General features: G+C 47.2%; 1 protein-coding gene and 1 long non-coding RNA gene across 2 annotated transcripts in view; one reads left to right on the plus strand and one right to left on the minus strand.

Annotated features, from left to right (window-relative positions):
* LOC144822444 (uncharacterized) overlaps positions 1-2,857 on the plus strand; it is a 182,508-nt gene extending 179,651 nt beyond the window's left edge. Inside the window, exons 2-3 of the long non-coding RNA XR_013608620.1 lie at positions 2,578-2,677; positions 2,772-2,857. This is a non-coding gene — a long non-coding RNA (uncharacterized LOC144822444). The remainder of the gene's footprint in view (positions 1-2,577; positions 2,678-2,771) is intronic.
* PIGL (phosphatidylinositol glycan anchor biosynthesis class L) overlaps positions 1-25,745 on the minus strand; it is a 450,063-nt gene that overhangs the window by 317,642 nt on the left and 106,676 nt on the right. The window lies entirely within an intron of this gene.

Genomic DNA, 25,745 nt, shown 5'->3' on the forward strand with positions numbered 1-25,745 from the left:
AGTGTTTTGGAGTGACAGAGTGGAGTAGTGTTGTGGAGTGGGATAGAGTGGAGTGTCGTGGCATAGAGCAGAGTGTTGTAGAGTAGAGTGAAGTGTTGTGTCGGTCAGTAGACAGGAGGGCCGCACAGAGTTATGGCGTAGACAATAGTAGGGTAGAGGGGAGTAGAGTGGCGCAGAGTGGAGTGTCGTAGAGGGAATGTTGTAGAGTGGAGGGGCAAAGATTGGAGTGATACAGAGTGTCTTAGTGTGTCCTGGCGTAGAACGGAGAAGAGTGGCGTGGAGTGGAATAGAGTAGAGTGGCATTGAGTAAAGTGCCATAGAGTGGAATGGTGTGGCATGGAGTGGGATTGAGCAGTGTCATGGCATAGACTGAAGTAGCGTGAAGTGGCGTAGCGTAGAGTGGAGTAAAATGGCGTAGAATGGAGCAAAGTGGCATAGAGTGGTAAACAGTGTGGCAGAGTGGATTAGCATAGAGTGGATGGGCATCATAGAGTGGAGTATCGTAGAGTGGATGGGCATCATAGAGTGGAGTATCGTAGAGTGGAGGATTAGGAGTAGAGTGAAGTGGCGTGGCGTATTGTGGAGTGGCATTTCGTGGAGTGTTGTAGAATGAAGTGGCGTGGAGGGGATTAGAGGGGATTAGAGTGGAGTAGAGTATCGTAGAGTGAGCAGAGTAGCGCACAGGGGCGTAAGTAACGTGGTTTGGAGTGGCATATAATGTGGTAGAGAGGGCGTAGATTGAGTGGAGCAGAGTGATGTGTAGTGAAGTAGAGTTGAGTAAAGTGTTATGGAGTGGAGTGGTGTAGAGTGTCAAAGTGGAATAAAGTGTCCTAGATCGGGGGTGCAGAGGAGCATAGAGCAGAGGTGCGTAAAGTTGAGTAATGTGCCAGAGTGTAGAAGTGTAGCTTAGAGTTGAGTAAAGTGTCAGAGTGGAGTGACATTGGGTGGAAAAGAGTGGTGTGGAGTCTCGTAGAATGGCATAGAATGGAGTAGTGCAGTGGCGTGGAGTGTTGCAGAGTGGCATAGAGTAGAGGGTCGTGGAGTGGAGGGGTGTAAAGTGTTGTAGAGTGTTGAGTCAGAGTGGAGGGATGTAGAATGGAGTGTTAGAGCAGAGGGGTGTAGAGTAGAGTAAAGTGTCAGAGTGGTGTAGAGTGGAGTGAAGTGAAGTGTTGTGGAGTTGAGAAGATTAAATTGTCGTAAAGTGAAGCAACAGAGTGGCAAGGAGAGGAGTAGAGTGGCCTACAATGGTGTAGCGTGGAGTAGAGTAGAGTGGCGTAGAATGTCAACGTATTCTGGAGTGGTGTAGAGTGGAGCCCCAGAGAGTGGAGTGAAGTTGAGTGCCAGAGTGGAGTAAAATAGCATTGAAATGTTGTAGAGGGGAGTGGCATGGAATGTAGTAGAGGTGCATAGATTGTCGTAGAGTGGAGTGCCGTACAGAAGCATAGAGAGGAGTGTCATAGAGAGGAGTAGAGTGGCCTATAGTGAATTGGCATAGAGTGTTGTAAAGAACAAATTACTTACCCTTGGTAACACCTTATCTGGTAAAGACTATCTAGCTGCAGGTTCCTTACCTTAGAATTATTCCCAGGCGTCAGACTGGATCCAGACTTTTTTCGTGAGCAGTACCACTGCACGCCGGTAGCAGTCATCGTTTGGCTGTGCGTAGGATCATTGGCGTTGTCTGAGCTGGATAAGACATTTGCGGTGCCTCTATAGGCCCCAACCAGGCGCACTGACGTCATTTACTTTTCGTGACTTTCCACACTAGGAGTGCTGAGCCCTGGAGTACACTCACCACTGGTGTGGAAAACTAGGGCCCTGAAAGTGGAAAGCTCCATCCCAAGAAATCCTTTCGCAGAGCGAGGAGGATAGGTAGGATGTAAGGAATATGAGGATAGAGTCTCTATCAGATAAGGTGTTACCAAAGGTAAGTAGAGACCTCTAGCCGCAGATTCCTGATCTCAGATCAGATACTCAAGCAATACCTCTCCAGAGGTGGGTCTGTGGACCCTTTTCACAGGAGGAAGTCCTGCAGGACTGAATGGCCAGTGTGCCCATCCCTACTGACCTGACTGTCCAGGCAGTAGTTCATTTCTGGATATCAAGACTAGCAGTCATCTCATGCAAGGTGAGCACGGTTCAAAGTCACTAGTGAGCATTTTGGCATGCCTGTGATGGGATGTTTACTGGTTGCTTCAGTGGGATGAAAATAGCACTTTGCATAATGTGAAAGTGCAGGAAATTTATCTCCGGGGTTACTTCACGCAGTACGAGCACAGCTTTAAGAATCACTTTTGGGTGTTGAGGCATGAATGTGATAGGTGATTTTTTTCTGCCTGTCATTTTTTACGTTTGAACAATCTTATCATAGCGAGATTAGTTTGGATATCTTGAAATATGCAGATGCAGAATTAATTTAGCGTTGTTGCTTACCCCACACAGTGTGAGCATGATTTTAAGAATCATCTTTGGGTGTTCTGGCATGAATGAGACACGGGTTTGTTTGATTACTCTTGTATTTGTGAATCATAGTGTGTTATTCTGAACTAAACTGTCAATGCTTGTGTTTCTTTTTAGTTTATTGTTCATGAGACTGTGGACAGCGAAGGTGACATTTTTCATGTTACAAACAATGAATTAAACGTCTACTTTATCTGTGGATATCACTGAGCATATGGTAAGCACGCATTTTATGACTTTTGCTTGGGTGCAGTTTTGATATGTTGGTAACACGTATCAGGTGACTTAATATGCATATTACTTTCCTCCAGATATATGAATCTGTTGAGGAAAAGGACTGATTCTCTATAATCACAAATGCAGTTTTCGGACATTTTGGAGATCATTTTGGTAAGTTCCACTCTAATGTAGCATGTATCGTGTAAAAGATAGAAAAAACGCATGTCTTAGTTATGTAATCTTCACCTTCTCAGCACATTAGTTGCACGTCATACCAGTTATCCTCGTTCTGACTTATCTACATACATTTCTCTTCAATTATTACATCTTTTATTTCAATTTTATATCGTCACAGATTATTTTTATTTGTATCTGTTTTCTCTTTGTTTCAACACTTATCTTCTCTGCTTTATCATCTATGCTCTGTCTCCTTCTCTAAGTTTCCGATAGTCATTGACACTGGTTCTCTGTTTTGGGCCATTTCCTGAATTTTGGGCCTAATGCTCTCAGACTACAGAATCTGTTTACTGCTATTTGTACCGTATATTTGCACTGTATTGAGTGTACTTTGAATACGTTGTACCATCATATTCTTTTCAGCCATGATGTAGCAGATTGTGTCTGCGAAACATGTGTTGGCATCTTCAGCGTCTTTGGTCTACAACTGTGTACTGTTGGTGTCTTCAGTATTTGTGTATCATAACTTTGTACTGTTACAATATCATGTAATATGATGTTATAAGTTGGTTTTCTTGAGTTTGTGAGACATTCTATGGAATTGAATGGGTGATTATGTAATATACCTGTGATCAACATATATCAATAGTAACAATACAAGCAAAATACATCAATACTTACCTTGCAGAATTCGTGTTTTTTGTTGTTGCTCTTATTGAATGTAAAATGAATATTTATTTTCTCTCTACTCTCACTATGCTCTATTGTTAGTCCAGGCAGTAGTGTTTGGTAAACGTGCGCAAGGGAGTCCCCACTGCCAGATGTCCAGGACCAGAACTCAGTGTGCTAACGCAGTGGTGGCAGCTTTAGCTCTGGTGGAATGAGCACGTAAACCCTCTGGGGGTTGCTTTTTAGCAAACGCTTAGCAGATCTGGCACATCCTTTCTTCGCTCGGACATACCACACAACAGTCATTCACCAGAAACACTTGTGTGCAGTCAAGGCAGCACTACAACACTCTTTTTGGGACCAGGCGGGAAATCGCTTCTCTTCCTTGGAGGGATGAGGTGAAGCATAAAAAGCAGGCAAAGTGATGGTTGGCCTATGTGAAATGGAGTGACCACTTTCAGAAGAATGGATGCCCTAGTACAAAGCACCAGTTTGTCTGGGTAGATGTTCAGGTAAAGAGGCTTGGACAACAAGGCCTGAAGCTCACTGACCCTTCAGGCAGATGCTATAGCCACCACAAAGGCTGTCTTGATGGTGAGGAGCTGGAGAGGGCAGTTATGCATGGGCTCAAACATATTGCACATTAGGAACATCAGAACCAGATTAAGGTCCCACTGAGGCATAATGAGAGGAGAAGGAGGAAACCTGTGTTGGAAACTTTTCAAAAACCTTTGTACAATGGGGGATGGGAAAAGAGAAGGCTGGTTAGGCATCGTAGAAAAGCAATGCCCAGAGCAGAGTCATGCTGGGCAAAGGATAAAACAAACCGGAGAACCTGAAAAAGGGAAGCAGAAAGAGGGTCAGCATGGTGCTCTGTACACCATGCCTCAAGTGTGCCCCAATCGCAGGCGTGTACCGTCTTGGTCAAGGGATGCCTGGCTGCCAGAATAACGTTGTAGACTTTTGGTGGAAAGTCGAAAGCTGTCAACAGTTGCCACTGAAACTCTATGCAAGAAGGCGGAGTGTTGACAGGTTCGGGAGCAGAACCTTCCCCCAATGCTGCGACAGAAGATCCTCCCAAAGCTGCAGCCTGATTGGAGGACTTATGGCCAGGCTCAACAGCTTGGGATATCAGAATGTCCGCGCCCAATTCAGAGCCACAAGGAGGACTTGGGTGTGGTTGATCCTAAACTTTTTGAGAACTCGGGCATTAGTAGTATGGGCGGAAAAGCATACAGAAGTTCCACTCGAGATGACAAGAGTCTCTGAGAGAGAGCCGCCTTGGAAACTCCAGCATGCATAACTTCTGAAATTACGCAGTTCCGTCTGAGGCAAACAGATTTAAGCAAAGCTCTCCCCACTGCTGAATGAGACTTCCAAATCAGAGGAGCAACGAGTAAAATGTTTAAGTTATGCACACTTCCCACAAAACTCCCAGTGAACGGTGTGCAGCTAGCTCCACACTACTGAACCCGGAGGACAAAACCCTGCTTTCCCATCCCCCACAGGCCAATGCGTGTGAGCTGCACTTCCCAAAGTCCCCAGGTCAAGCATGCTCTCATCTCGGCCAGCTTAAACGAAACGCCTCCAACCCCAGAACATTGCCCTGCACATTGTTCTGGCTTGTTTCAAAGAAGTCGCTGTTCTGGAAAGACCAGCCCTGGAAAACTACAATTAGGGTTCAATATTTATTTGCAATGACTATCTCGCAAAATCAAGATTTCGTAATTTCTAGAGATTCTCTAAAAATGGACTAGTAATCTCCTTAATCCCAAAATCGAAGCCAAGTCACTAGGAAATGGTTGATCATTTCAGTAAGTAAAGTAGTGAGTCCTCACGTGCTAGATAATAATCTCTCCAGTTCACCCTAAACCTATCTATATTCATCACAGACCCAGCCTACTTTTCACCTTGTTGTTCCTCCAGGCCGGCTTCTTACCTCTTTTCCACTCTGTTCATTCATCATTGACTGTATTTCTCTATTGGTCAAGTACTCCCCATCACATCCTTCACCATCAGTCACAAACGTATCCGGTCCCTCCATCCGTCCCAAGTCTCCCCTTATCACCTCATGCTTTTTTTTTTATCCGCCACAGACTCTGTACCTTTCCTCTACCCATATACGCCCCCATCACAAGGTCTCTATCTTGTTTATTTTTGATAGCCTTCATCCACAGAAGAGAGATGGAGAGAAAGAAGATTTTTGGGTTTGCTACTACATCCTCTGTAAATCAGGGTTGGATTGGGATTGAAAATCGGCCTGGGCACGCAAAAAAATATCGGCCAACATTTGCATTATGCCTTTCCTCAAATGACTGCTTCGGCATAATCTTATAACAAGCATTTACAATGCAACGGTTTCGCCTTTGGAAAAGTTTGAGCTATTGGCATTATGAATGACAAACGTTTTATTTATGTGTTAGTTTTGAAAACAGATAAATAAATGGCATTGTCATTTACAATGGCAATAGCTTAATCTCTCGCAAATGCGATTTGTATTGCAACTATTTCACTTATCATTTTGCACTACAATGAAAACTGGCTTGTGCATTTACTCCTGCAGAAGAGTATCAAGAGGAGAGGCCCTGTTGCAGACCCGTGGAGTTTCAAGTATCTGTTGTGCATCACCTCATAACAAACAGCATAATTGTAAACGGGACTGAGAAAACTTTTTTTTTTTTTTAAGAGGAGTGCCCCTCTAAAAGAAAGGCCCCGGTCTCTACTGCTTTCTTTTACAAGGACGCACTTGGTTGTTGTGAGGCGCAGGTTGAAAAGAGAAATTGCGTTGTCAGTCCTCGCCCTGGTCCAGTCAGCAGGGCCACATTGGTGCTGCCATACCCAACCTAGCGCTGCCAACTGCATGCCCAATGAACTCAGTGCAGCAACGTGTGCCCACCCTCATGCTAAAGCAAGCCACCCTGTCCTGAAGGCAGCAGCCCTGGTTCCGCCGCGGTGTCGCCGCCCTGGTCTCCCTGGTCCAGCGGGTGTCTTCCTGCTGCGCCCGCTCTCTTATCGACCAGTCAGTCACTTTCCCTCATCCGAAGCCCTGCTCCGTGCTGCACGTGTTCCTACCCCGCTGCAGGTGCCCCTCACCCGGGGCAGCTGCCCTTCACTCCTTCTGCGGGTGCCCCATTTCTGTCTCCTCGTGCAGCTGCCCTTCACAGCCTCCCCTTGCAGGAGCCCCTTTCCCTGCTGCAGGTGCCAGTGTCTATCTCCCTTGTGCAACTGAACACCCCCACCCTGCTCCCCACGGTGGTACACCTCTCGCCCTGGCGAAGGAGCCTCGCTGCCTGACGCATGTGTCCTGCGCCCCTCTTCCGGGTGCACCAGCCCCACTCCCAGGTGCCTCGCCCTCATCCTGCTTCCCCTCTGCATCCCCTGAGCCCTAGTGCAGAAATCTCACTCCAGGCCTCCCTCTCTCCAGCGCAGTTAGCCCTGCCCCTGGAGAATGTGCCAACTCTCCCTGTGCCCTTGGTCCATGCTGATGTAGTCCATCTCGCCAGTAAACGTGTGTCAGTCTCTGAATGCAGCTGTCCCTCATCTGCACGCGGCAGTCTCTTTTTCCCTTTCGTGCAGGCCTCCCTTCACTTGTGCAGCTCTCCCTCTCAAGGTGGTTCTCCCCATGAACGGGCCCCTCTCTCTAATGCAGCAGCCCCTACCCCACAGGTCTCCCTTTCCTGGTCGAGCGCCCCTACCCCCTAATGGGAATGGGCCCTTCTTCTCTTATGCAACACCCTGTCCCCGGAGCGGTAGTCTCTCGTCCATGTCTAGCACTCAGTAACCCGCTGCTTTATGCCCCGGCACGGCTCGGCCCCGGCCTCTGAGATCATTTACACGCACTTTATGGCTCTGATGGGCCGGGCGCATGTTCTCATCAGGAACAGGGTCAATACTGTTTGCATTAGGGGGTGGGGAGAGGATCAAGTGAGCAGAAAAACGAGGATGGATTTAACCCAGATGTTTCGTAATTCAGTAAATAATTTCCTGTATATTTAGCAGGTGTCGGTAATACCGAGCAGGAATCCTGTAGCTCACAGAATCTTTTTCAAGCAGCAGTGACTGCTGGAGAAGCACATCCTTGATGTCCGATCATGTTGCTTTCATCTAGGATCTTTCTTGTTAAATTATTGCCGTTTAGACCTTGGTAATTATTTTGACTGCTCCATATATACACGGAGAACGGTTAAGTTTGCGAGCAATCATTGAACCTGGGGCACTGTGCGTATTGCTTTTGTGGAATCGTTTGGCCATGGCTGTCTCTGACTTTTTGGCACTCAAATATTTAAAAGTCCCTTGAGAATATTGATTTGAACTTACTTGCTGTCCTAGATCAGTTTAGTGCATGCAAGAATAAATCAATTTAGCTGTATATTTCCATAGGCCCACAAACCTCTCGGTGACGAGTGGCAGTTATTGTTCAAGCCCCGCTGTCCCAGCACCGACGGCCAGGTGCACTTCTACACGGAGGACTTTAAAAATCCTTTAAATTACTTGAATGTATCCCGGGAGAGTGCACTCGTCTCGGGGCACGACGGTGTCACGACAGCCCTCGTGCAATGGGTGCCCCCTCCCCTACACGCACATATATGCACACCCAGGCAGTCACACACAAACAATACACACTCTCACACTGATACTCAACAACACGTAGACACATATGCAGAGACATGCAGACGGACGAGCTGACACGCACAGGCACACTCACTCAGACATACACAATGCGCAGACAAACATACACACATGAAGAAACTCGCACAGACCCACGTGCACAAACACACAGGCGCATATACATAGTACGTTCACACTGTTGAGCTTCACACGATACTCCTGATCTTATGTGTCTGTTTCCAGTTTGCCGAGGCAAAGACTACAGGGAGCAGGAAAGGCACACGGACAACGGGAGGGGGGGGGGGGGGGGCGGGAACCACACACGGACAGCGGGAAGAGGGGGGGGGGGCGGGAACGGCACGCAGACAGCGGGAAGCAGGAACGGGCACTCACCTGGACTTCTTCCGCTTGCACACATTTTGCGAAATACAGTGACATCCCGTAATTTCTATCTTCCGAAACATCGGGATCAGCTGCGGCTCGGGAGGCGGGGATCTGCTGTGGGAGGGGAGGGGGAGGCGGGGATCTGCTGTGGGAGGGGAGGGGGAGAGCGGAGGCCGTGTTACAACGGCATCGGGACCGGCTGCGGCTGCGGCTCGGGAGGCGGGGATCTGCTGTGGGAGGGGAGGGAATGCTGCAAAGACAATGGGACACAAGGGTTGTTTTGCTTCTGTGGGAGGGGAAGGGGACACGGACGGCCGGCGGGAAACGTGCACAGGACAGCGAGGAGGGGGGAGGGGGGACGGCGGGAGGAGGGACACGGAGGAAGGCAGGACAGCAGCAAGCACGGCCCGGCCGGACCAGATTCGGGGGCGTTCCCGGCTGACGTCGCGTGACATCGGCAAAAGCCAAAGAATCTCGGGAACGCCCCCGAATCTGGTCCGGCATTGACGGACAGGCCCCTCGTCCAATGGCTAGGCTCCATTTATGGAGCCAGCCAATGAATGACGAGGGCCGACCCAAACCCACACTACAGTTCTCATTAGATTTCTCCTGCGCAAAAGCTGCTTGCGCAGCTTTTTGCAGTCGAAACCTAAAAAAAAGCAAGGGTGGGGGGAAATGCACGTGTTAGTTTACACTGCTGAAACACACCTGGAAACAAGTTAGGCCACTTCTACTCAAGCCCCCTGCCCCTGCTCAGTATGTGCAGACGTTAATGGGCTGGCCAGCGAGACAAAGGGAGTGATACCTCTGTCTGTTCCTAAACAGGATGTAATGAGCGCCCATCTCCCTATAGAAAGGTCACCCAGACACCCACTGGACCGCTGGCTGTTCAAACAATAGAGACAGCACCCACATCGGCCCCCAGACTGCTCAACAAAGCAGCCCACAGCAGGAACTCGGACGCCGGCCCCTCGGGCATTGCCAGAATGCCCCCGTTACCAATCCGACGCTGATGTAAATGATCAAAAGGTATAATAACCAAGACCACTTGAATTATGTGGCAGGGGAGGACCAAATTATGTGCCAAGAAAGGCAAATCATGCAGCGTTAAACTGCACATTTTGTGATAGTATTAATTCATTGTTTTGTACTTTTTACACTGTCAGCGCAAATATTTCAACTCATTGGTACTAGTTGAACAACCAAATACAGTAATACAGAATGGTTCTGCTAAGTGCTGCATAGGTAGTTAAGAACAAGCATTTGCAATGCAATAGGTCTCGTATTTACGCTAGTTTGAGCTATTGACATTGCAAATGAGAATGCCTTTTATTTTTGTTTTCGTTTTAAAAACATAAATAAAAGGCATTGTCATTTACAATGCCAATAGCTTAAACTTGTTCTATACTGCATGAACACAGTCCCACAGAGCATGCTGGCTGACGTGGACTCACAGATCATGCACACAGACTGGCACACCTTCAGCCATCTTATGTGTGTCTGTATGTCTGTTGGGCTTTGTGAAATTGGTTATTTCACAAAGCCCAACAGACATACAGACACACATACCACGATAAGTGCCTCGCCAGGGTTCAGTGCAAATGCAAGGCACTGGCTGATCTAAGTTCAGGAGCACAAGGGTGTGTATTATGGAGACACAGGGGGTTATGCAGCAGGGAGCTCATTGCAATGTCCAATAGGGGCATAGGCTGGTTTTTAGCACTAGCACCATTAGACATAGGCAACAAGAAAGGAAACGTGTGTAGGTGTCATCGCACATTAAGGCACCCAGGCACACCTTTATAGCTGCACGAGGCCTGATGTTTGTGTTTCTGTTTATGTTGATTGTATCATACACGCTGCTAAATGGGATTGTTTCAAGGTGCAGAGTCATAGTTGAAACACAAGCAACATGGCAGTGAGTAACTGAGTAAGTTTAAAAAAACAGGAAGCAAAAAGGATGTGAAACGTAGGGTATATATATCATGTACGTACAAAAACTTGTGGTGACACAGACAAATGTTTAAATGGGCCAGGCATGCTATACATAAAACTGGCAAGGCTTACTGATAAGGTGCAATATAAATAAAAACCAATTACAGGAGGGGACAATCTGAGGGCAAATATGGTGTGGGTGGTCAATGAGTCGGGAAGAATGAGGAACAGGTGGGGAGAAAGGAGTGACAGAAAGGATGAGTCTCGATCTAAACTGCCTCAGTGCACAATGTCATATATGACACCTTCAGCCAGTTCTAATTTTTGGGTGTAAACCTTTGCCTCTACATATAGTGGTAAACAAATACGCCCCACCAATAGGTCTCGCTTTTGGGACCTTATAACTATGTAGTTTTGCAGCACAATATCCTTGGTGCAACATCAGCTGTTGCATGGCTAACCCTTGTACCTTAGAAGTGTTTAGCAATGCAACAGTTGATGTTGTTGCACCAGGGATATTGTGCTGGATAACTAAACACTTATAAGGTCCCAAAAGCGAGACCTATCGGCTATGCCAATGCTTCTTTAAAGGGTGCCTCGAAACGGGTCTCTATCAGGCTCTGTTTTGTGCCCTGGCACAAGTGGTCTGTTTTTTTCGGGACTGCAGTAGCAGCAGGCACACGCTGTGCACATGCTCACACTGCTCACTTCTCACTAGTGAAGGTTAGGGCATGACGTCATGCCTAGTGAGCGTTGTAGGGGAAAGGAAATCCTTTAAAGAGTAATTTTCTCTATGGATTTTCCTTCTCTTTTTGAAACTCAGGAGCAGCAACATTGTCGTGGTGTCACCAGGGCTTCAAGTGGAAGATTTTTCCTTATTATTTACGAACCATAGTTGCTGGTTATTTATCTTATACAACTAACAACCATTGGCACAACCAATAGTCCGGACGAGTTGTAGGTATGATGTTACTTGTATCATATATCTGGATGCAATGACAGGAACAGTGTAGAGAAGAAGCCAATAGCGAACACCACAAACAGCCAAATACAAGTCAGGCGGCACACAATGCTAAGCAGAGTTTTTAGCTAATGTGTTTTTAAGCTACGCCCTTAATTACATTTGCCATGTCCCTGTGCGAGACCACCCTAGTTTTTTCATTCCACTTAAAGCCCTGATGCTAGGGAATTACTGGGACACAGTGCGACCTTATATATCCAGAGCAATGGGAAGAGATAGACTGATACAATACCACAATGTCTCCAGAGTCTGTTCCCACGCCCTGAAATTAAAATAATAAGGCAACAACACGCTTTATGGACTTGGCCCTACTCCTAGCAAAATGGGTGGTGGCAATGAAATGGAAATTGCCACAACCCCCATATCTCTCACAGTGGCAGGCAGCTCTAACCAAATGGGTGAAAACAGGGAGCACCAATCTTTGCAAAGAAGAGCGGCGCAATCTATGGAAATGCCTGTTCGCTTCCACTGGGATGTGATCCTTCAAGATTTTATGACCCATATGATGACAATACTAGACCATCTTAGATGAATCCTCACACAAGTTACAACCAATATCTGCCCATTGTGATCATAGCGGACACACAACTTCATAGTCACATACCCCACCCCGCCGTTCCTGCATTACCTGGTCTCATGTATACCCAACACACAATTATGATCCCCTCACAAATAATTTGTTCTAGCCCATTTTTGCGTAGGAGAGTATCTGGGGCAATGAGAGGGGTGCCTAGTTTAGTAAATGTTTATCTGTTTTAGACGAAACAAGACATAAGATAGTCCTGGAAAATATACAGACACTTGACCCTGACAAGTCAAGCCCCGAGATGGCTAGGAGATTTTTTTTGTCTCTTCCATACATGCAGTATTGATGAACGGAAACATGCTGGAAGTGCTAAATAGGTCTTCATTCATTTGTAATAATGCCTTGCAAGTTTATCAATAAAAAATTATTTTAAAAGATGTAAGCGTCCAGTTGTGTCGTGAAAGTTTGTAAAAAACTTTTTTTTTTTTAAATATCAGGTTTATAAGTACTTCAATTTAGGCAGGTAAGAGAAATGAGGTGTAAGGATATAGCGATCTGCCCAAAATTAAGCAATTTGTTCAAGTTTGGTAATGAGGATTGCAACCTCAGCGAGGCCAGTTAGCCCTATAATAAGCGTGCTTCTATTGTGGCTTCAGCCGGTGTGTGCATAACGCGCGTGCATCTTCTCTGAACTCATAGTGTGTGTGTGCATAACGCGCGTGCTGCTGCTCTGGACTCAGCGTGTTTGCATAAAGCGCATACTGTAGCTGTGGACTCTTAGCGCTATAATGAGCGTGCTGCTGTTTCGGCTTCAGCCGGTATGTGCATAAGGCATGTGTTATTGCTGCTGCTGTAGCCTCTTAACGCTATAATGCACGTGCTGCTGTTCTGGCTTCAGCAGGTGTGTGCATAACAAGTGTACGCGTGAACATGCACAGATCACACTGCCCACAGACTGCCACAGAACATGCACATATCACACTGTCCATAGATTGTCACTGAACATGCACATATCACACTGAACACGACTGGCACAGAACATGCATATATCACACTGCACACGAGTGGCACAGAACATGCATATATCACACTGCACACAGAGTGGCACAGAACATGCATATATCACACTGCACATGACTGGCACAGAAAATGTGTATGTATATATATATATATATATATATATATATATATATATATATATATATATATATATATATATATATATATCTATCTATCACACTGCACACGACTGCCACAAAACATGCATATATCACACTGCACACAGGCTGGCACAGAACATGCATATATCACACTACACACAGACTGGCACAGAACATGCATATATCACGCTGCACACAACTGGCACAGAACATGCATATATCACACTGCACACAGATTGGCACAGAACATGCATATCACACTGCACACAGACTGGCGCAGAACATGCATTTATCATACTGCACAGGACCGGCACAGTTCATGCATATATCACACTGCACATGACTGGCACAAAACATGCACATATCACACTGTCCATAGACTGCCACAGAAAATGCACATATCACACTGTCCATAGACTCCCAAGTAACATGCATTTATCACACTGCACATGACCGGCACATAACATGCATATATCACACTGCACACGACTGGCACAGAACATGCATATATAACACTGCACATAACCGGCACAGAACATGCATATGTTACACTGCACATGACCGGCACAGAACATGCATATATCACACTGCACATGACTGGCACAGAACATGCATATATCACACTGCACACGACTGGCACAGAACATGCATATATCACACTGCACCCAGACTGGCGCAGAACATGCATTTATCAAACTGCACATGACCGGCAGAAGAACATGCATATATCACACTGCACATGACTGGCACAAAACATGCACATACACACTGTCCATAGACTGCCACAGAAAATGCACATATCACACTGTCCATAGACTGCAAAGGAACATGCATATTTCACAATGCATATTAACTGTCACAGAACATACATATTTCACACTGCCCTTAAACTACACAGGACATGCTTATTTCACACTGCCCGTAAACTGTCACAGAACATGCATATTTTACAATGCATATTACATGGCATAGAACATGCATATTTCACACTGCTCATAAACTGTCACAGACCATGCATACTTCACAATGCATATTAACTGGCACAGACAGGGCCGGACTGGCCATAGCGGGCACCGGGCAATCCCCCGGTGCGCCGCATGGGTGTGGGCCGGTTTGGGGCCCCTGTGGGCCGTTTTTGTTACAGGGCCGTTTTTGCAGCATAGCTGCAAAATCGGCCCTGTACCAAAATCGGCCGAAAACCGGCCCCGCCAATAGGGTAAACAACTGTCATGGGTGCAAATTCAGGACGGCAAATGTAAAAAATCAGGACAGGGGGTCAAAAATCAGGACAAAAATTCAGGACAGTGGGTCAAAATTCAAGATAAAGGGTAGGTTTTACAGACACATCAAAGGAGGTCGAGCAATAGTATATAAGTAGGTTGCGCAATAGTATATAAGTAATCCCATTTATATCCAAACATTCATCCATTTGCAAACCTATCCATTGTGTATCCTTCCAGCCATCATTTCCTCATCCATCCCTCCATCCACACTTTCACTCATCAATCCATCTCCCTTTTCACCCTATCCATCGGTACCCTAATCCATCCACTCTTCCATTCAGTCATTTACCCTTTCACCCATCCAACTATCCTTTCACTTACTCATCCATCCAGTCATTCATCCTTCCACCCATTCACCTTTTCAGTCATCCACCCATCCTCCCTTTCTCTCTCCATTGACCCTTTCACTTAGCCATCCTTCCTTCCTTCCATCCATCCACCCATCCTTCTACTCATCCACTCATGAATCCATCCATTGATCCTATCACTCATCCAACCACCCATTCACTCACCGATCAGCCACCCTTTCACTCATCCATCATCCTTTCGCTCATTATCCATCTATTCACCCTTTCATTCATCCATTCACTCTTTCACTAATCCATCCAGCCATCCATCCATCCCTTCACTTACTCACTCATCCACCTTTTCATATGAATTATGAGCTGAGCCTTTGTCTGCAGAGTTCCAGACAGAAGAGGCCCATCAAGAACTTCACTCTTGCTGTAGTTCCTAAAGCAAGGGGTGGGGTATGGGAGGGTTCACTATGCCCCTGCACATAGGCAATCTGAAAAAGTGGAAGTCATGCATGATGCACAGTGCTAGGACATGAGGCGACTGCGACATGGTGTTGTTTCCAGGGCTTTAAGCAGGATGAAAAGGGGTGGAGGGTATCTCAAAAAGGGGTGTTCGATGTAATTAAGGGCGGGGCTTAAAACACCTAAGCTAAAAATATGTGTTTAGCATAGTGTGCCGCTGGACTGGTATTTTGCCTCTTCTGTCATTGTATCCAGAAAAATAACAAGTAACGTTACACCTACAACAAGCCAGAACTATTGGCTTTGTCAATGGTCGTTAGGTGCATAAAATAAAAATGCAGCATCGGTTGGATCATGCCATCTGCCCCCCCCTCCTCCCCCTGTGGAAGCCAAACATATCTCCTCATTACCCTTTGAAATACCTCAATCACTGCTCATACCCCCAAAAAGGGGACACCTTTCTTTACAAGACCCTTAAAAAGGTCTACTTCACCAACCAACCAACCAACCAATCCATCAACCTAGAGCAACACCTTTTATGAACCTTGATCACGTTCACTTCATGTACAAAGATGTTATTCTCGAAAAATGTCACCTGCCAACTGCCCTAGAAAAGCCTATGAAGCAGCCTCTGGAAAATGGTTGTGGCAGATACTAGTCCAAAGTGTATCCTATTGAAACTAAATGCACCACAGCGGTGTAGTAAACGACAATCATAGGGCATATCACATCAATTAGTAAACCTTTTCATAATATTCAGCAATAGATGCTGCTCTATTCGAATCCTCTCGCTGCGGTAAGCCTGTGCCAAAGCGTTAGGATGTTCAAATACATATACCACTATTGCACTGTAGTTTTCAGACCTCACAGGGGTATTTATTGGAGTAACCCATTTCAATCTCTCATTGTATTGCGAGGATAGAAAAAACATGTGTACATTTATTGATTTCATTTTTTTTAACATAACAGTAAAATACCCTGGAATAGTCCTCGCATCAACCAACAAGAATATCGGAACAAATGCTAACAAAATAAATTGTACCTTTTATACCTTAGCCTGGCAAGGCCAAATATAGGAGCCTTTTCCACGGGGTTGTGGTCTGCACAATTAATTTTAAAATGGTAGTGCTTATCGGCAAATTGAGGTACAATGAATGTTCATGGTATAATGTTTATCTGCTGACCTGTTTCAACCCCTGTGCTAAAGGGAATGTAAACAAACTATATATTTTCTGATTCTGTACAACATAGAAAATCAATTCATATAAGTCAAAACCCCATTGCCCGATTGACTAGTCTACATAGTAACCATTGCTACGGTTTAACTTTTATGTTATTTCACAGCACTCTAAATTTGTGACATTTCCTGTCTAGCAACTTCACGCATAAAGGTGAGAAGCATTTATTTTTATAACTTCACGTTTTGGAGGGTAAGCTTTGATCCTTGCTGCTGAGATCAAACATCCACAAATTCCAACTAAGATTTAAGAAATTAGCATGTCTCCTGCTAAAGACTGTCACCCAGATTCATGAAAGTGCCATTCTGCGAATAGCAATTTGCGAGAAATAGCGAATCGCAATTTGAAATTCGCAGAATGGCATTCATGTAGAAATGCGATAGAAAAAAGCGAATCGCAATCGGCCGCAATTGCCGATTGCGATTTTGCCACAATCGCTTAAATTTTGCAGAATCTGCATTTTTCCATGTAGAAATTGCGATCTCGCAATTAGCGAAATCGCATTTTGCGATCTCGCTAACTGCGAGATCGCAAAAACGGGAGGTCGCATTTCGAGCCCATTGATGACATCACAACCAGGAAGTAGGCTTTTCCCACCCACAAACAGAACACTGAGCCAGACAGTGGAAGCAGCATTCTGAAGAGCTCCAAACCTCTGATTGTGCAGCACCCCAGCAGGACACAAATCCTCAACATGTCCCAGGAAGCAGCAGGGAGCAGTGGGCAAGGGAGGAAGAGAAAAATCAAGTTCTCTGAACAAGAACTAGAGTACTTGATTGAGGGGGTGTGCAAGGACCATGGACGCCTCTTCGGCAAAGACTCCCGAAGGGTGCCAGAGGCAGACAAGCGCCGGATCTGGCTGCGCATCTGCGCGAAAGTAAATTTGGTCGGGGTGACCCAGCGGTCAATTGATGACCTCAAGAAGCGCTGGTACGACCTGAGAGGTCATACAAAGGAGCGCATTGCCGAGAGGCTTGGGGAGCGACTGGCCACCGGTGGAGGGGATCCTATTGCCACACCAAACACTCCATTGGAGGACCTCATAGAGGACACACTCGCACCAGAAGCCTGCGTGGGGGTAATCCAGCTGGACTCGTCCCGACCCAGCCAACAATCAGAAGGTAAGTGCCATGCGACTGCGACCCTGTCCCCCAACAATGCCCATGACTCCTGAGCTAGCAATATGACATCCCCAGTAATTCAGGCCATGCACACCTGAAATGCCCCATTGCATTGTGGTAGTTGTAGTGAAATCATAATTCCCCAGATAGCTCAACAAAAGCCAGTCAGGGAATGCAAGCTTGCATGCGTGTATCAACATCTCATGTGCAAGAGACAGAACATTAATCATGCACCCTTTTACATCACAGGTGCTGTCGACCAACCCAGCACTGATAGCGAGGCCCTGCACATCGCGGAGATCCAGGAGGACACTGAGGGTGAGGGCCAGTCCAACCAACAACCCGGTCCATCACAGCCACCTGCAGTGCTTCCACAACCACCACCCTGTGTGGACAGGGCTACCCCTGCAGCCACAGGTGTCCAGCCAACACCCCAACAGACACCGACAGCAGTGGCACAGGCCACACCACCAGCGCCTAGGAGGCAGACAAGGCACACAGCTGGAGCAAGAACACACTCCAGCGCACTGAGGCGCCAGCAGCGTCAGGCCTCAACAGGCACGGCAGGGCACTCCATCTTCCTGATCCTGGCCTGGCCATTGAACGCCGCATGCTGGCGGTGCACCTTACCCAGGCGCGTCACCTGGCAGCAAACCATACACAGCTGCAGGCGACTGGCCAAAATGTGGCCCAGATGACCGCTGCTGTCAGGGAGAACAGCCAGCTGCTGGTAGCCCATCAGGACATGACCCGCCGCCGCCAACTACTTGCCCGACTGTCGGCCTACACCAGGTCGAACCACATTGTAGGTAATGCGACGTCACAGCTGTCACGCAGGTCACTTGCCATGCAGGGCCAGATGGTACAGTGTTGCCAGGATGTGGCCAGGTCACTTGATCTGCTAACAGCAGCAGTGCTCGGCAGCCAGCCCACTGCCCATGGAGAACCAGGGGGGCCTGACGATGTGAGCGAGGTTGCGTCGACAAACAGCAGCATATCCTTGCCGCCTGTGCCTGTACGTCGCCGCAGCAGCAGGCCCGCAGCATCACCTCGGGCCAACACCGTCCCTCAGGACCCAGAGAGACGACTTGGTGCGTCTCGTCGCAGCCGCCAGTGAGAACTTGGACACTGTCGGTAGGGCCATGCTGGACACCTCTGCAAGCCCTCTACCCCTGCATGGGGAGCTATGAAGAAATACAGCAAAGAAACAAAAGGCCACTTTATTGTGCATTAACAATAAAGATTTATGGTCTGACTTAAATCCAACTCATGCCATTATTACATCTGTCATGCATGAGTGCAGTGTTGTGTGAGGGGTATCGGTGCACTAGAAACAGTTAATAGTGATGTGGTTGCGGCGCCTGTGTCCTTCAGCAGGATTTTCCCCGCGTGCATGACGCATATGTGGAGGTGGGCGGTTGTCCCCTTCCGACTCACTGCCAGATATCTCCACTGGTATCCTGTGCTTGGTAGCAATGTTGTGGAGTATTACACACACGGCCACGATGCGGCAGCAGACCTCAGGTGTGTATTTGATGGCCCCACCAGTCTTGTGAAGTATGCGGAAACGGCTCTTCAATTGGCCAAATGTCCTCTCTATGCAATTTCTTGTGCGTATGTGTGCAGCATTGTAACGCCGTTGCTGTGGTGTGGCAGGGTTGAGGTATGGGGTGAGGAGGTACCCTTGTAGACCGTAGGCGCTGTCACCTGAAGGTAAGAAGCACAGGGTGAGTGCCTGTTCTGCGCAGATACATGATCACAGTGTACTATTTGGGGGCATGTGTACTTACCTAGTAGGTGTCCTTTGCCAAATTCTCCCCTGGCCAGTCGTGTGTGCATGCCGCTGTGCCGTAAGATGAAGGAGTCATGTGTGCTCCCCGGATATTGTGCCACTATGTCCGTGATGAAAGTCTTGGCGTTGCACACCATCTGGATATTGAGGGAGTGGTAGGACTTGCGGTTGCGGTACATGTATTCCGTTTGTGCTGGTGGGCAGATGTGGATGTGGGTACAGTCAATGGATCCAATTACATGTGGGAATTGTGCAATGTTGTAGAAATGAAGCTTGGTGTCATTCAAGTCCTGTTGGGTGGTGGGGAATGAGATGTAGTGGTGTAGCCGGGACAGCATTGCATCCAGGAAACTTCTTAGGCAGCGGTACATGGTGGGCTGGGATATCCCCCCTGCAACAGCGACTATCCCCTGGAAGCTTCCGGAGGCCAGTAGGTGAAGGCTGTACAATAGCTGGTCATGGGTGGGCACGGCATTGGTCCTCCTTGTTGGGTGCTGCATCAGGGGGTCTAGGTCCCGGATCAGCTTGATGATCATTGCCCCATTCAGGCGGTACTTAGAGTAAATTTGCTCATCAGTTTGGCCTAGAAGGGTGATCCGCGCTCTTGAGTGAGGAAGGCGAGGTCAGCGCTCAAGTCGGGCCGGCCTCCCGCCCTCCCACTGTATTTAGACGTGCCCTCCCCAGCGCTCCCTGCCTTACAGAAGCTCTCCCTAGCGAGGGGAACTGGGGCTGCGAGCTGCGGAGGAGCCAGGAGAATTTACGATCTTTGCGCATTGTTTTTAAAGCCTTTATAAAATTTATATTTGGAGCGCTTTTAATGCTTTTATTATTCCGCCGCATTTTCACTATGGGGGCTATTGCAATAAGGGGAATTGTGTAGACAGGCACACTGACACTCTACACACCTTCATTTCTTTTCTCTCAGCCTAACCGCTTTGTATTGACATCACTCGGCGGTGGGCGCCATCTTGAGTGAGGAAGGCGAGGTCAGCGCTCAAGTCGGGCCGGCCTCCCACCCTCCTCCCTCCTATATCATGTGTCAACCCCCCAGACGGCGCAGCGGGCTGGCGCAGCGGGCGCGCCGGTTGCGCGCCGAAGCCGCGCCAAAGCCAAGCCCGTCTGCGGCCGGACGGGGCGCGGGGCCACAAACCCTAGTTCCTCGACTACAACCGCTATCAGGTATGCCAGACAGGATCTGCTTGCTCTGCAACCCAACACGCTTGCAGGCTGCAAACACTCTATGTATGCCCTGTCGATACAAAAGTGCCCCTTGTGTACTTTTGCTCCCATCAAACATGTCCCAGCCACCAACACGGGTCACACCATCAAAGCAGCCATGCTTAACTGCAGATCCTTACGTAAGCACCGAACAGAAATTTTTCATCTACTTGAGGACCAGAACCTTAATATCTTATTCCTGACGGAAACTTGGCTGGATGACCACTCAGATCCGGATGTCATCCAGGCCCTTACCCCCGGATACGCCCTCGCCAGACTAGATAGGAAAGAAGGCAGAGGTGGTGGCATTGCCATCGCAACGAAAGACCCTCTAATTTGCACCATGTCTCCTATCTGGGTTGACCACAGTGAAGCTGGCTATTTCACAATTAACACAGGTCCCAATCACTCTATATCGGGCATCCTGATATATCGACCTCCAGGCAGGCTATTTGACTTCACTGACACCCTTATGGAAGCCATTACCCACCTAGCAATAAGGAAGTCTCGCTTATTAGTGCTAGGTGATCCAAATGCACATTTTGAAGACCCCTCAGACACCGATGCGACTGGTATTCTAGCTGAGTTAATCTCGGTTCAGCTGGAATTAAAAAATAAGGAACCGTCACATCAATTAGGACACCTATTAGATCCGGTTTTTGGCAACTGGAAGGGAGTTCATACCGCAGCTCCTCAACCTATACCTTGGTCAGATCATCACATCATCCCCATAACAATTCAACTCGACAGAACCGAACACTATAGTCAACAATCCCTACGGTATAAACGCAGGAAATGGAAGAATTTTTCAATAGAAGCCTTCACTAAAATTGTCCAGGACGAAGGCCCTCCTAAAGGGGATGATTGCGAGACAGCTAATAAGCACATACATAATTTTGTCACCAAGGCCCTTGACATCACTGCCCCAATGCGCTCTACCACCAACGCCAGGAGAACTAAAAAAGCTGCTCCCTGGTTCAGTCAAGAACTTCAAACCTTGAAGACGGCCTGTAAAAAGCTTGAAAGAGCATGGCGCCAAAAATTTTGCCCAGATATCAAAGCCCAGTACAAAATAGCACAAAGAGAATACAACAAAACTATACGCCTGTCTAAGGCAGCTCACTACCACAACCGCATTATGGAAGCAGAAAACTCCTCTAAGGAACTTTACCTGATATACAAAGAAATATCCATAGTGAACGCAAATCTTTCCTCACAAAATGATTCTGTGGAAACCTGTAACACAATTGCCCAATACTTCTCAGGAAAGATCGCAAACATCTATGCCTGCTTTTCCACTAATATAAAATCAGCAACTGAATTTACTGAAAATCCCAATCTCACAGGCTCGCCGGAGTGCCTAGGCTCATTTGTCGTACCTCCCCTTGAAGCATTGGCTAAAATGTGTAAGAACATTAAATCAGGATCTCCTCGAGACCCTGCGCCCCCTAAAATTCTAGCTGAAGCCTTCCCCGCACTAGAACCTCATTTTAGACACCTACTTCAAGTCTCCTTCTCCACGGCGCGCTTGCCTGTGGAATGGAAACAGGCTGTAGTACTACCGATTAAAAAAAAGCCGAACATGAACCAAGACATTTTGGAAAATCTTCGTCCAATATCTTTGCTACCTTACCTTGCTAAGCTAGCTGAGAAAATTGCTAATGCCCAACTCATAGGCCATCTAGAATCCAACAATGCTTTTCATAGATCTCAATCGGGTTTCAGATCAAACTTCTCCACAGAGACAGCTCTCCTGAGGGCTACTGAAACCCTCCGGGAAGGTGCGGATGAGGGAAAGACCATGGCCCTCATCATGCTGGATCTCAGTGCCGCGTTTGACACTGTAGCACACTCCATCCTGCTACAGTGTCTAAACAGAGCGGGAGTCATCAAGAAGGCACTGGGATGGCTGAAGGCCTTTCTGATCGACAGGAGCTCTCAAGTCCAAAGAGGGACTTTTCTCTCAGACAGCGTGATGCTAGAACAGGGGGTGCCTCAGGGCTCTGCCCTGAGTCCCACCCTGTTCAATCTGTACATGGCTCCCCTGGCAGAAGTGGTGCAATCGTTCGGCGTAGAGCTTGTCTCTTACGCCGACGACACACAACTTCTAATATCACTGTCACAAGCCCCTTCTCTGGAAGCAGATAACTTCAATGCTTGCATGAGTAAGCTTGCCACTTGGATGACAGAGCACTGTCTAAAACTAAATGGCACTAAAACGGAGGTTATCATAATTGGGGGCAATGAGGCAAAATGGACGAATGAATGGTGGCCCAACTGTCTGGGTCCTTTGCCTACCCCCAACCAGGAAGCAAAAAACCTAGGCATCTGGATAGACAACAAGCTGTCTTTTGATAGCCACATTAAGAAAACGGTAGGCTTTTGTTTTGGTGTAATGAAAACGCTGAATCGCACCCTTGATCTGTTGCCTTTGACCTCGAGACGCACCATGACCCAGGCACTGATCACGTCCCGGATTGATTACGGGAATGTGCTGCTCCTGGGCACCTCTGCTAAAAACATCAAGAAATTACAGGTTCTACAAAATTCTGCAGCACGCCTGGTGCTAAGGCTTCCTCGTAGAGCTCCCTCGAGACCCTCTCTTGCTTCCCTTCATTGGTTGCCCATTGGCAAAAGGATTGTTTTCAAAGCGCTACTATGGTGCCATAGGATAATCCATCAAAAAGCGCCGGCCTATCTGTCGGATCTGGCATCCCTATATGAACCGAACAGATCCCTTAGATCTAAAGGAATGGGCCTTCTCAGAACTTCCCGCACCAAAAAAGCCAGAATGGGAGGTAGATCCTTCCGCTCTCTTGCAGCCAAGCATTGGAACCTCCTGCCTACGGACATTAGGCTGGAGACCAATGAGGCCTCTTTCAGAAAGATGTTGAAGACATTGCTATTTACATCATAAGGCTACTCCTCTCTCTCCTCATAATACGCTCTCTCCACAGCGCGGGGACACGCCGTGAGGCGTCACCAGGCGCTTTATAAACCCCTTTAAACTAAACTGGATCCCGCGTCTGTTCTGTGCTGCTCACTGCAGCCTTCGCCGCCTGACCACCATGTAGAGTCCTGGCATTGTGAGAGTCCTCATGCTCCAGCTGCGTCTCCTTAAGTGTGTTTGGTCAGAGCTGCACCTGTTGGTAGTTTGTTAAAGTTTTTTTTTTTCCTTACTGGTTACCACCTGGTTTGGGTTCTCCTTAAATTGCGCCTCGCAAATAGCGATTTTCGCATTTTGCGATTTTTCTTGAATAGCGATTGCGATTATTTTGCGATTTCGCAAATTGATTAGCAGAATCCATTGTATCTCGCAATTTTCGATTCGCTAATGGGCTTCTTCCTGGATTCTGCGAATTTATTTGCGAACTCGCATTTTTACTTTAGCGAATTCGCAATTATAGAGTTTTCACTATCAAGAATTCCTTTTCTTCAAATTGCGCTCGCAAATGCGATTTCGCAGCAATTGAGAGCGCAATTTGGCTTCATGAATCTGGCTGTGTGTTCCTTCAGCCACTGCATAGCGAATCCCTGGCTTTGATAGTATTCTTACATAATGATGTTTTCTACCAAATTACTGTCACTTATATTGAGGAACCAGGAAGCCTGCATAAACTGCCCTTCTATGTGCTACACCCATCCCCTGTCCTCAATCGCCCCTCACTGGCCCAGCCCTGCTGATTCTGTACTGGATCACATTATAGAAATGTTTGCAATGCTGGCAGGTCTGCCCCCACCATGTTCAGTTATGTGTGATTATAGTGGGTTTTATGTGAGTTCCTTGCAGAGAGCTGTATGGCAGCTGTACAAAGTTCTGTTTGGGGCTGTGTCAGGTTCTGTTAGTGTATGTGCAAGGGCCCTCTTCGAGCTGTGTAAGAGTCTGATAGGAGATGTGCTATGGTTTTTCAGTGGCAGTGCACTGACGTGAAGGGAAGTATATCAGGGCATGCTGAGAGGTAAATGAGGGTCTAATGAAAATTGCATGATGGCATATTGGTCGCTGTCTCAAGGACTGCTGGAAATTGTGTGAGGGTTTGTAGAAAGCTGTGAGAGAACCTGTGTGTGTGTGTGTCTGTGGGAGGGGGGTGATGGGAGGGTCTGCTGGGAACTGAGTAAGGATTTCCTAAAGGTTGTTGTGCACAGTTTCTAAGAGTTATACTAGGGTCTGAAAGACAGCCTGAAGGGAGCTATGCCATATACACTGGGGAGAGGGGGTCAAGGGAGGGTCCTATGGAGGCTCTATAAACTCCTGTCTGCTTTTCCTTTCTTCGTTTCCTATGGACCCATTTCAAACCGGGAAGAAGGGACTGCCACTGTACCCACTGGTTTGCTTACGCTGAAGTTAAACTGTAGTGCTGTTCGAGTTAAAATAAGACTACTCTCTTCCAATGATATACTGAAGACTGAGGTTAAAATTGCGATTCTCCTATTAACATGACCAGAGAATCTGGATTTCATTAAAGACACGGAGGCTGACATTATGCATTTATCCTTTAATAGCAACTCACACAGCCGCACTACATCACAAAGGATAAAGTTCTAGAGTCATAACAAAGGATGTATCTAGGAGATGATCTGCCTCTTTTAAAAGAATCGCAGCAGGAAGAACTTCAAAAGGAACTGAGAGATCCGGTAACGGGAAACAACTTCATGAGATGAAACATCAAGGAAGAAACTTCAGCAAGTCAAAGGCCAGCCGGTTAAACGGAGTTGCCTGAAAGAAAGAAATGAGTAAAAACCAAGAGCCTGAAGAGCAAATTCATCACATGGGCATAGCAAAGATTAAAACCAATTGAAGCAATTCATAAAATCATGCACAAATACAATATATCAAAGATGTAGATGTAATAAGTTGACACCCCTCAAGTTGTGAAAGGGAGGAGGGAGGGATAATGTCAGCCTCCGTGTCTTTAATGAAATCCAGATTCTCTGGTCATGTTAATAGGAGAATCGCAATTTCATTACAAGACCGGAGGCTACATTATGCATGTTCGTAGCCCCGAAGGACCACCTCAGATATATGCTCGATAGGCTTACAGTAATGACGAGCAAAGGTATTAGCATTTGACCAGTCAGCAGCTTTCAGAATATCATCCAACTTACCACCTGACCAGAAGGACTTACTGGCCATAGCTCCTCTGACAGAATGTGCTTGGAACTTAGAGAGGTCAAC

This window comes from Lissotriton helveticus, chromosome 3_1 (genome assembly GCF_964261635.1).
Source record: "Lissotriton helveticus chromosome 3_1, aLisHel1.1, whole genome shotgun sequence".
In the NCBI taxonomy this organism is placed as follows: domain Eukaryota; kingdom Metazoa; phylum Chordata; class Amphibia; order Caudata; family Salamandridae; genus Lissotriton; species Lissotriton helveticus.